A 12392-nucleotide genomic window follows, 5' to 3' on the forward strand; every position below is an offset into this window, starting at 1 on the left:
CATGTGAGTGTATGTGCTGTGAACCATCTTGGTGTAATCCACTGTGATAACTAGGGATGTCATGAGACATTGATGGCCCTACAGACTATGGCGTGTGAAGCCTGGAGTGGCCATGAAACTTGGTAAGGCGGGAATAACAGAATTCCTCCTCTTGTGGGGGGGCTACAAAATGTGTATGCGGTTCACTAGGCTGTTTTGTGTAAGCTGCTATGCCTGCTGCTGCAGGACATGCTGTTGCTCAGAGATTTAGATGTTTAGCTACAAGCCAGCACAGGATGCTGCGGTTTTGGTACCCTGTGTCGGTTTTTATCATAGCAGGGGCCTGGAACAGCAACAGAACTTGATCTATCCTAGTCTGCTACATGATAGAAGATGAGTGCCTAGTAGGGCGGATCCACCCTATTAGACTCCTGGGTTGTAGCTGGAGCCAGAGGATGAATGTATGAAGCCTCCTGGCATAGGTTGGAAGAGGAACAGGCATTGCTTGGACAGTCTCACAGGTTGTGTCTTTTTTCCCATTCTCAGCATCACCTAGTCATATAAACCCCTTCCCATGGTCATCAGGGAAAAGACCTCTTGGAATGCTAGCAAGGACTAGGTGTAGAGTAGGAAGCTTCCTCACTGAGGGTGTATGTAGGTGAACTGCCTGGAACCTACAGGGTTTACCTGTAGGGTTACAGGACGGGGGCCTACAGGGGTAAGCCATTCCCAGCCAGCTTCTGGGTGGAGCCCTTGCTTTAGGAGCCTGGCATAGCATACCAGTACAGTTTCTTAGACCTCTGAGGATGTGGTTTAGCTCATTGGTTGAAGTCAGGCGGCTCTCTGGCTCAGTAGTCGGGATTTACAATGTGGTGAATGAAAGAAGCCAATACTTTAGCTCTGTCCTGTACCATGTGATGCTGCTTCTTTATAAGATCTGGATCGTGCTCATGTTCCAGAATATATGGTTCTTCACAGCTTAGGGCGCAGTCAGGAGGTATGCTACCTCAAACAGAAAAAGCTACTGTCGAGGCCTAGCAACGTAGGTCCTTTAGACAATTCACCCATTTTGGTATTCTTTTTCAATTGCCATTGCATTCCATGTAGGTTTTCTTTCTGGATATTGACACTTCGTAGTTGTGTCATTGGGCGAGAAAGCCCAGGATAGGCACACACAGCGACAGTCTCGTGTTTGTATCTGGAACAGTATCTTTCCATGACCATCCAGTTCTGAAATTATGTCAGTCATTCTTACATGGCAGGCATCTAGTCTTAGTCATTCTGGGGTCTAGCCTAGAGACAGCTGCAGCTGTTTCACCTGACTCATATATTAAAAAATACTTATATACAATCAGGGCATTGGACTGTTAAAATATTATTCTGGTTTTGGTTCTGCCCAGTACTGCATGCTGCATTTGGCAATTGGTCAGCCCACTTCAGTGATTGGTTCTTCCACTGTAAGTAAATGGTGTCAGAATTTTGCTGATCACAAGCGCACAGCTGCGTAAAAAGTAGTATGCTTCAATGATGGGACTGCGGGAGAGTAGGGGTCAATTTCTCCATTCATTTTTGTATTTAGTGTTTACTTATTTATTTTGTTAGTTTCATTTAGAATGCATTTGCTTGCAAAAAACATAAATAAAAGAAGATTGCACAGTTATCTACGCTAGACCTACTAGATTTAACAATGCTTGTTTTATTTCCTAGGTCAACTGCAACAACAAGGTGAAAATCACTTGGATCATCCCAATCCAATCCTTTGTTGGACTGTTCCCATTGGAGCAGGGTTAAGACTTATTTGCATATAGTTGGGTCCAAACTGATGTGTCATTGTATACAATGGACTGGGACGTGACCAGAGTAAATATTAGTGGTTGAGATTAATTCAAGGCTTTCCTCCATCACTTTTTGTACAATTCAGTACACTGTGGCACTAAACTCAAGCAATACTGAACTGATGGGCCCTTAACAAAAGCTAAACTGATCTTGGGCTGCTTGTGTGCTTGTTCAGGGAGGACTGGGGTTGGCAGTCCAGACTGGACTGTTCCCATTGGAGCACAGTCAAGACTAATTTGCATATAGCTAGGTCTCAACTGAGGTGGCATAGTGTGCAAAATAACGATGGACTGCGGTGCGGCCCGAGTAATTACCAGTGGCTAAAATTACTTCAAGCAATCCAGCCATCACTTTTTGTATAATTTGGCATGTAATACTAAGTGGGACGGGTATGCTCAGACATGGGTCCCACGCATACTACATCACTGGAATCAAGCTATACCGGGCTGATGAACCTTTTCTGAGGGCTAACCAAGTTGCAGTTCAGACTAACTTGTTCCCACTGGAGTAGGGTCCAAACTAAGGTGGTCTGGTGTGCAAAATAATGATGGACTGGTATGTGGCCTGAGAAATTACCAGTGGCAGACATTAATTCAAGCATTCCACCTATACATTTTGTATACCTTAATATGTTTACTTCCTAGGCGGAGCAGCATTTGGTTGGCCAGTTCTGGCTCATGATGAAACCGTCCAAATCTGCTCTGCCGGCATTCACAGAATCCAACTCTTTCTGCTGATTTTTAATATCAGCACTTACAGTGGGCTCTGATTCAGTCCACAGATTGGTATTGGTTGGCATTCTTGTGAGTCTCATTTTCATGCCTCTTATTCTATGGCATTCCTTCCTCTTCTTGTTTGTCCCTCCCTTGGAGCATAGCTTCTTTATTATACTTTTGATTGGATGAGTTGTACCATTCCACTACTCACCATCAGGTAACTGCTTATTCATCTTGCCTTTAGAACTTTATGGAACAGTCTATGTTTTCTTCCTCTCTCCCCTGGGTGCTAATATCCCCTTCACATTCCTGCCCACTTGAGCTCTCCATGTTGCCATCACCGTCCCCTAACCTGGTCCCTTTCGTCTCTCGCCCTTCCCATCCCACTTCGCTCTCTTATCATTTTTTTTTATTTCAGCCTCTAAATTCTTCCTTAGATCCTCCGCCTTGTTGCATGTCAATCTTGCGGCTCAGCTGCACTTACTTTTCCCCTAATCCACTCCACCATTACTCTCATGCCCTTCCTAGTCACATATATTTTTTTTTTTTTTGTATTTCTTTTTTGTGTACGGCTCTGCAGCAGAAACTTGCTGCCAGGCACAGCATTTTGGGAACACAATCTTTCACACATTTTTTTTTTCTTTACCACTACACAAATTGGTGATCATCACCTTGGAACACTAAATGCCAGCAGTGGTTCATCCATAGGAGCGTGGGGGCATTTGGCCCCCACTGCGAGCCACTACACCTCAGACAGACTAAATACCACCATTCACTTGATTCATTTAGGGTAGGGGCAGGGCTCCTGAACTCACTCTCTCCCAGCATGTTAACTGCGCATGTCAGATTGGCTGGTGTTTTTGCTGTGGCCAGCCTCACAAACGTAGTTCAGGATTCCACAGTCACTTCTACCTGGGAGCTGGAAGAGCAGACACAGCACAATCGCCAATCCTGGCACTGCTCTCATTATTAGTATTATTAGCGGCATGAGAGCAGTGCTTGGATTGGTTGGGAGGCTATTGCCCAGCATGCACATTGCCAGACAGCAAGAGGCGGGGGGTCAGATCATCAAGATAAGATTGTTTATTTATGTTTATTTACAGCAGTACTCCCAATGAGCTGCAAAATTAAATTCGTATTGTATAGGTGATCAGGTCACATTCTTTATACGTAGAACGAGCCCTAGTCACCTCGGCAATACACATTTAAGCATATCCGTCCTTTATAAAACGAGTTAACTTTTGTGTGCCCCACGACTTTCAAAGGTCCTCAGCCCCCACTGTTAAATGCATCCTCGATTACACGAGTGCGTGTATTTCATCACACTGGACGTCTATAGTGTGATGATGCATGCATGCATACACGATTGCACTTTTTTTTCTTTAACATCTTCAAAAAACATTGGCAAAAGCAACAGGTCTGTACTGGCAAAATCAAAAGTCGCATCCTATTGGCTTTGACAATTCTTATTACTGTTTAAAGCATACCCCATAAACCTTCTCCAACATTCCATCATCAGCAATGCGCCTGTCAAAAAGGAACGGTCTGTGACAGACTGCAGCTGGAAGTGACATTCGACAATCTGTTTAAAATCTCCATTAAATTTTGCATCTCTGATCTGCTTGAAAACTTCTCATTTTTCTGAGCAAGTTAGAGCGTGTCTTGTGCTTCGCTGTCTATTGAAAGACACAGATAAATGTCTTTCAGATTTATTTTCCAAAACCCAAATTAACCTTGTAAATAAATCATTACCTTACTTTCTTTGAGGATGAAGTTAAAGACAGGGAACCATCTCCTTAATGCATAATTTCCAAAAAAGCACAGAAATTGTTTGGGAAGTTTAAATTATAGTTAAAAGGTAATGCAACATTTATTACAAAGGGCAAACATTTTCAAGACAGGTGTGCTTTTGTTTTTCTAACAGCATGTCTATGAATTATATACACATACTGGTAAGTGTAAAATGAGTATACTGTAGTATACAAATGTTTACACAACTGTAATAAATTAGGTTATAAATACAGAAAGTAATTAAAGACAAAGTGCAGGGTTAATCATAGCGTGTTAATGGGAAAAACTGTGATCATTTGAACTTCTAACTAATTTACAATATGGAACGTAAATGCATATAGTGAAGGCAATTATGTGTAGACTTTTTTCTTATACTAGACATTAAATTGACAAATCAGAGTGTATTTTTCGCTTTCCTTTAAGTAGACGTTGAAAAATTCTCTGCATATTTGGACTTAAAAAAAAAAAGAAATTCTGTCAGATTTTTAGCTATTTTTCTTAGATCTGAGCTGTCTCTACTCCTGGGTGATATTTGTATGCAGGGCAAATCTGGTGAGATGCCTTCTAGGATGTGCACATACATTTGCACACAAATTAGCATGAACTGTGACTCCCAGAAGACTCAGCCTGGAGGCAGGTTGGTGGAGCGCGGGAGAAATGTGAAAAGGTGGTGCCCAGCACTTTAATTTGAAGCAGAGAGTGATTATGAATTCTGTCTTTTCCTTAACACACTTAAAGCTAGAGACCTGCCAAAGAATGGAGATCAGGCGTGATGTTAGATCATTTATTTTTTTAGCGACATTCATTTGGAAAAGGAGAAGTTATCATATGTACCCCGGAAACTAAAGGGGCTTAAATCCCTTAGAAGATATAAGGTGCAGGCACTGAAGAGGAAAATAAATATGACTGTTTCTTGGAGGGGGAGTGAGGGGTATGTTTGGGGGTGGGGTGGCGGGGTATGTTTGAGGATTCAGTGGGTGCAATGGATTACCCACAGATTTCTGTTGATTCATCAGCGCAGTGGTTCACCTGTTGAACTCATTCTGTTGTTCAGGTCTTGAAGAATGATTATGTCAATGATTATGTCAATAGTATCGAAAGTAGCAAAGAGTCTGAGGAGGATGAATGGAAGAGGAGGGGTTAATCAGGGATTAAAAAAGAATCCTCATTGGAGCGGTGGATGCCTGATCAGCTGTCCAAGAAGTCTGTGTAGGAAGGTATTTCATGCACCTGTTGAGTGGAAACGTTTTAAGAACTTGCAAATAAATTGTAGGTTTGACACCAGGAAGGGATAGCTGAAGTCGGCACAATTGAGGTGAGTCTTAGCATTAGCATGAAGACAGCGAATTGAGATGTTTTTAAAGAGAACCCATGGACCAGCTGTTATAAAGTATAACAAAACATGAGGGGCAGTACTTGGTCCACTGTGCATCGAAAGCAAAGGAAGGGGTTGCCTTGGTGATGACAATCATGGTGGTATGTCCTGTGTGGATGAGAAGAAAGATGGAGGAATAACAGTGGGACGTTGTAGAGACTACTGTGTTGGGTAGCACCAATGGCTAAAAGGTGGGGCGAAGGCTGGTATAGATGATGATCTTGGAAAAGAAGGGGAGCATGTGGCATCCTTCTGAGGCATGTGCTAAAGCTGTGGCAGAACCGTATGGGAGAGAGAATGGATGTTGGTCGACTGGATCTTCGAAGGCTTGGGAGTGATCAAAAGACTGTTTGGGGCAAAACTCTGTTTTCTCTTGGACACTCATGTGATTGCACTTCTTTTGTTGAATGTACAACTGTGTCTGTCTGGTTGGATGTATGTGCATTAAAAGAAGCCAGATGTACAAAGCCCTTTTGCGGTCACCAAGAATAAGTTACTAATATTCCTTAAAGTTCTTTCTGGGGGGGGTACGCTAGCTGAATGCAGATCTCTCACCTTAAGAATATTCTTAGGCACCAGACTGGATCTGGACAATTTTCTGGGCAGTTAACTTGAGTGCTACTAGGTGGTGCCATGTGGCTCCTTGCGGACTCCATTCTGTCCCAGAATTGCGGGTGTGGAACAGCATATAAGTGTCATCCTTGTGTGCTGACATCAGTTATTTAATCATTCTCCTTCCACACTCCATTCAGCACTACAAAAAAAATTGCAGGTGGAAGTATGCTAAATCCACACTTAGGGGCATATTTATACTCTGTTTGCACTGAATTTGGGTCAAAAATGTTGCCGCAAATTCGGTGCAAACCATATTTATACTTTGATGCCCGACCCCGCGTACGTCAAAGTTCAGCAGTGTACGTCATTTTCTGAATGCGTGAAACTGCGTTGCGTTAATGACATGCAAGGTAGGTGTTCCCGTCCAAAAAATGACTTTAAGGCATGTGTGCCTTATTTATACTCCTGCGTCATTTTGACACACAGGAGGGGGCGGGCCTTAAAAAATGGCGCCCAGCCTGATTTGCGCAGTTTTTTAACGCCTGGGTGAGGGCAGGCGTTAAGGGACCTGTGGGCTCATTTCCATGGTCTCTGACCATAGAAGCAGTCCACAGGTGCCCTTCCCTGCCCCCAGGGACACCCCCTGCCACCCTCGCCCACCCCTGGAGGACACCCAAGGATGGGGGGACCCATCCCAGGTAAGTAGCAGTATATTTTTTGTTTTTTAAGTGGAATAGGGGGGCCTAACTTGGGCCCCCCTAAATGCCACTGTGCCCAATAACCATGCCCAGGGGACATAAGTCCCCTGTGCATGGCCACTGGGCAGGGGGGCATGACTCCTATCTTTCCTAAGACAGGAGTCATTTCAATGGGGGTTGTGCATCAAAAAACGTTGCAAGTCTGGTTAGAGCCATGATTTTTTACTCTAACCTGACTTGCTCCATTTTTTGACCCACAACCCCCATTCTTCCCTACATCTGCGTTGCCCGGTTAGAGTAATTTGTTTTTACTCTAACCAGGCCGCAGCGCCTGCTAACGTCAATCCAGAAATAAGGCACCCGCCTGGCGCGTTGGAATGGCGTTAGCCGGCAGTAACTTTTTTGACGCAAACCAGCGTTGGCGCTGGTTTACGTCAAAAAGTATAAATATGGGCCAAAGAACCTAATTATGATGTCCATGATTCCAAACCACAGAAACAGGAGTTGGGAGGGAAGTGAGGAATCCAGAGTACACACAAGAAACAAGAAACAGCAGTACCAAAAGTAAGTAATTTGTCTTCTGATGGATACTTCTACCTGCAGATTCCTCTCCCTAAGAATAGATACCACAGCGGTACATTCCAAAGGAGGAGGGTCTGAGGAGTGGACTCAGACCAGAAACGTTTGCAAGACAAAAGGGGAAATATATTTATGGTGGCATTGGTAAAGCAGGGTGCAAGTTCTGGATATCTGCCAGACTGTGATGTGGGCAGTGCCTCCTGAAACACTACTTCCATGACAGCCAGGTTTGACAGGAGGGCCATTTTGCCCGCTTGGCCTAATACTTGTACTAAGAATCTCTCTGTACCATATGCTACTGACCCAGTCGGGGTCTATTAAGATGACTTTGGCCTGGTCTGCCCTGACTTTCATCAGAATACCAGGAAGGGGAGGCAGTGGCAGGAATACATACAAGAGGCCTGTGTCCCACTGCAGTTAGAAAGCATCTTCTAGTGACTTTCCTGAAGGAAACTCCAGTGTGCAGTAGAGTTGACACTGTGCATTCGCAATTCTGGCTAACAAACATGGCATACCCACTGATCAAAGATGTCCCTTGCCACCATGGGGAGGATATTCCACTCATGATCCTCCAACCAAATTCTGCTCAGACATTTAGAGACCCTCCCAGATGGTTAACTACCAGAAAGATGTTCTGCTGGTGCAGTCACAACCGTGGGAGTAGGGCCTCCTGTCACTGAACTCTGTACCCCACTATGTGCTGCTTGCACCAGGCTCCCCTTGATGAATGGCAGGAAGACTTTCAAGGCCAGACAGATTGCCCACAGCTACATAAGTCTGACGTGGAACTGGCTCTCTGCCTGAGATCAGAGGTCTCCAATACCCTCCTCCCCCAGGTGATCTCTGCACCCCCAAACTGTGGAGTGTCAGTCAAAACTGTGAAGTTTGAGGCGGGGTGAAAGAGTGACCCACCACAGGATAAGCTGGCATTTGCCCGCCACCACAGAATATCTGAAGCCATCTCCTGAGATATCTGTATGGAGTTGGAAAGGTAGCTCTGATGCTGGGCCCACGGAAAATGCGATTCCAGTGCACGGTCAGCATATGCCACCTGCTGTGTGGGATGACCAGAATTCATGAGGCTAGGAAACAAAGAGGCTTCAGAGATGTCCTCACCTAGACCCAGGATTAACCCTGAGACACCGAGATCTTATCCTGAATGTTTCAGACTCACTTCGGTGGTGGACCGGCCTTGCACGCACCCTTGTTCAGGACAGCACCAATGAAGGGAGTCCACTCTCATGGGGCTAGGTTAGAAATTCAGCTCATTGATGGAAAACTCCAAAGAAGCCAGTTTTTGATTGGTATTCAGAGGTGTCTACAAATGACTATGGTAGGCCCAGCTTCAGCAGCTGGTCATTAAGGTATAGAAACACATGTGTCCTCAACCTTTAAAGATGGGACAGCCACCACCACCATCTCTTTTGTGAACATCAAAGTGCTGAAGCCTGAAGAGGAGCACAGCAATTTGGAAGTGGCCTTGACAGCCCAGTGGGAAGCCTCTGCCTGGAGCAGGAGGCTCTGCTGTATTTATCTAAGCCCTGGCTCGGCAGCTGTTGAATTCAGCACAAAGGAAAGATTTCACTAGCACTGTAGGATAGGTATATGAAAATACACATCCTCATAGTCCAAGTACATCGCCCAGTCTCCTTGGTCCAGAGCAGAAATAGTCTGGGGTAGGGTTAGCATCTAGAATGTGTTGTTATGCAGAAAGGCATTCAGTGGAAAGGGGTCCAGTGAAGGCCTGAGTCCTCCGTCCTTCTTCGATACAAGGAAGTAGCACAAATTCCAGACTTCCCCTATCTCCAAAGTCTGCACCTGCTCCATGGCACACTGGGGCAGCAGAAGGTCAACTTATTGCAGCAAGACTGCAGAATGGTCTAATAGTTGCTCGGATGTTGGGGGTGGCGGGGCAAGGAAGAAATGAAAGGCAGGACCTAGCCTCTTTGAATGATTTGTAAGATCCATCTGTCCATTGTGACAAAGAGGAAATGTTGTATCCTACCTCCTGCCAGCTGAGGATGGGGTTGTGAGAACAACTTAAAGCTGCTTGGCAGTCACCGCAGCAGCAAAGAAAAATGATGAGGAGAGCAATCCTTATTGGTGTGAATGGCCTAGGCCATGATCTCTGCCCCAGAAGGATTAGGCCTACTGCTGCTGCACAGGTGGAAAGGCTGAGGTTGTCTGTTGGCTATCCCCTTGGAAAAACTCCTAATATTCCTGTATTCTTGGTGGGACTACCTGGAAGGAGACAAGAGCCTGAGGGATCTCGCCTTGGCACAACTGTCCTTAAACTGTTTGAGTACCAAATCAGTCTTCTCCCGAAACAAACGTCAGAAGGCATGTCCATAACAGATGCTTACATACCCTGAAAATCTGTTTGGTTGCATTCAGGGGTGCCTTCTAAGCCCTACAAGGATGTCAGTAGCTCTACCTACATAATCCAAGGTGTCCAACCCAGCACACAAGACACATTGCCACATCCTGGCCATCATATATTGTTTGGGCCAGGGAGTCCCTGAGGTCTTCCAGGACAGTCAGCAAGATTTTGCTGGCCATATCCTATAATGCATAGGTGCACCTACCCAGAAGGCACACTGTGTTCAAGGGTCTAAAGACCAAACTGGCAGAAGAGAACAACCTCTTTCCGAAGGCATCAATGCAGTGACTTTACTTGTTGAAGACCGTGCCACTAGGATTTGAGGCAGGGTGCCTTGCCAGAACATCAGGATCACAGCGAACCAACCTATGTAACCTGGCAACAGGTTAACTAACTGGAGGGCCCAAGCATGGCTTGGACCACAGGGCCACAAAGGTGTCTAGAGGAACCTTGTTGAATTGCAGTAGTGAATTTGAATATGTTACTGCTGTTTGAGGGATCTCAATTATCAAATCTGCCTTGGTTTCCACGGAAGACAACTGTAAATCAGGCACTTCTGCTGCCCTTTGCACAACTACTGAGAAAAAGGAGTTTTGTCTGTTGTTCTGTTGGTGGGCCAGGTGACAGGCCTAGCTCAGTTTCTACAGATGTATCTAGATCACTGTAACTCTGTAAATCCAGGTAGAGATCGTCATTAGTTTAGTGGGGAGGAGCAGGTTGCCTGCGTCAGCATCATCATCAGGGGTATGGGGAACATTCTGCATATCCCGAACACCATCAGAGTTGGATCCAAATAAAGTCTTCAGCCTAATAGCACTGGTATCGAGGGAGAGGTTGACCATTACAGTAGGGTTGCCAGTTGACTAAGAGCATCTTTCAGACCTCATCTGTGACCACAAAAGAGCTTTCTTCAATGTACTAATCCCATTTTGTGACACAGAATAACCTTTCTTACTTAAAGAATGTTTTTTTTTATCTGTTTTAACTTGCAGTTGGAAAGAGGCTTGAAACGGGTGCTAGTTGCAATGGTATGTATGAGTGGTTTCCATCAACAACCATGGATCAGTAACTGACAAGTCAAAAAAGGTGGTAATTAATTGGCATTAGGCAGGGTGTCTCTTTGGGACACCTTCCACTTTGTAAATGCTGTCAGAAGCCTTGGTGGGAGCAGGCCGTGGGAGACAGGTCCTCCTGGTGTTTTCTTGAATGAGAAACATAATTTTTTTTTAAAGGCGCACTGGATCCAGGGGACCAGAGCCTGGTCTCCCCAGTGTTTTCCCGTGAGGTAAATTATTATTTTTTAAGCAACAACGTTTTCTTTAGACAACAAGAGCTGTTTTTACAAAATAGATGTTTCCCATTTGGGAAAGCAATACAGGGTCAGAGGTCTATTGTCTTTTGCAGGTTTCCATTCCTCCTGCACTTACAGTCAATCACAGGGGGTTTCAAACTGCCGCCTCCCTAATTGACATTCATTAGACAATCGTTTTGTGATCCCCTGCAAATGGACTATTTGCATTGCAGTGTATTAGTATATAGGTGGCTTGCAAGTTGCATTCCCATTCGCAAACCAGTCAGAGTGCAAACTGCACTTCCGTAGCTTGCAAATGGGGATGATACCTCTGGCCCCACAGTTACTCTCTACATTACAAACTGAGTGGTTGAAGCCTTACAGTTGTGGCAAGATGGGGTTTACAGTGGGCCAGTTGTTGGCTCAGATCACAATGCATATGATATCTACTTGAAACAGCAACATTTGTCTGTGGTATAAAATGCTTATACTGGTTGCTCATTACTTCGTGTTGCCTCAAAACCTCAAAAAAAGATTCTGAAAATAAAATGTCCTTATTATTAGTTCTAAACATTTACACATCGAAAAATGAACACATCCTCAAGTGTTTGTTTCCAAAATATGTTGAAGTAAGGACAGTTTTGGAGCGATTAGGAGCTATGGATGAAGGATATGAATTTAAGGTTTAGAGGATTAGGTTGAGTGTTTGAAGCGCATGGGTTAAGAATCAGGATTTTTGGGTTCGCGTATGTGGGTTAAAGTAATATGGGTTATAGGTACTGAATTAGGGGTATAGGGTTAAAAGACAGCGCTAAGGCATTGGGGGGTATGTTTAAGCTTTTGTGTTATACAGGTTACGGGTACAGAGATTTTAGGTTAAAGAGTACTGGTACATACGAGTTTTAGTGCACAGGGTTACGGGTATACAGATATGTGGTAAAGGTGAACAATATAAGGTTAGGTTTTGGGGCGTAAGGCTATGGACACATGGTTAAGGATTACTTTTTATAGTGTAGCAATTAGAGGTTGTGAATTGACTGTGTAAGGTTTATGAGTAGTGGTAAAGGGTACACAAAGGTATTATGGGTTACGTCTATGCATGTTAGAAGTTAAACTTCAAGTTTATATGTTTAAGGGTACAGAGTCTGTGATATAAGGAAAAGCGGGTAAGTTATGGGGTCAAGGATACAGG

Source organism: Pleurodeles waltl, chromosome 8 (assembly GCF_031143425.1).
Source record: "Pleurodeles waltl isolate 20211129_DDA chromosome 8, aPleWal1.hap1.20221129, whole genome shotgun sequence".
In the NCBI taxonomy this organism is placed as follows: Eukaryota; Metazoa; Chordata; class Amphibia; order Caudata; family Salamandridae; genus Pleurodeles; species Pleurodeles waltl.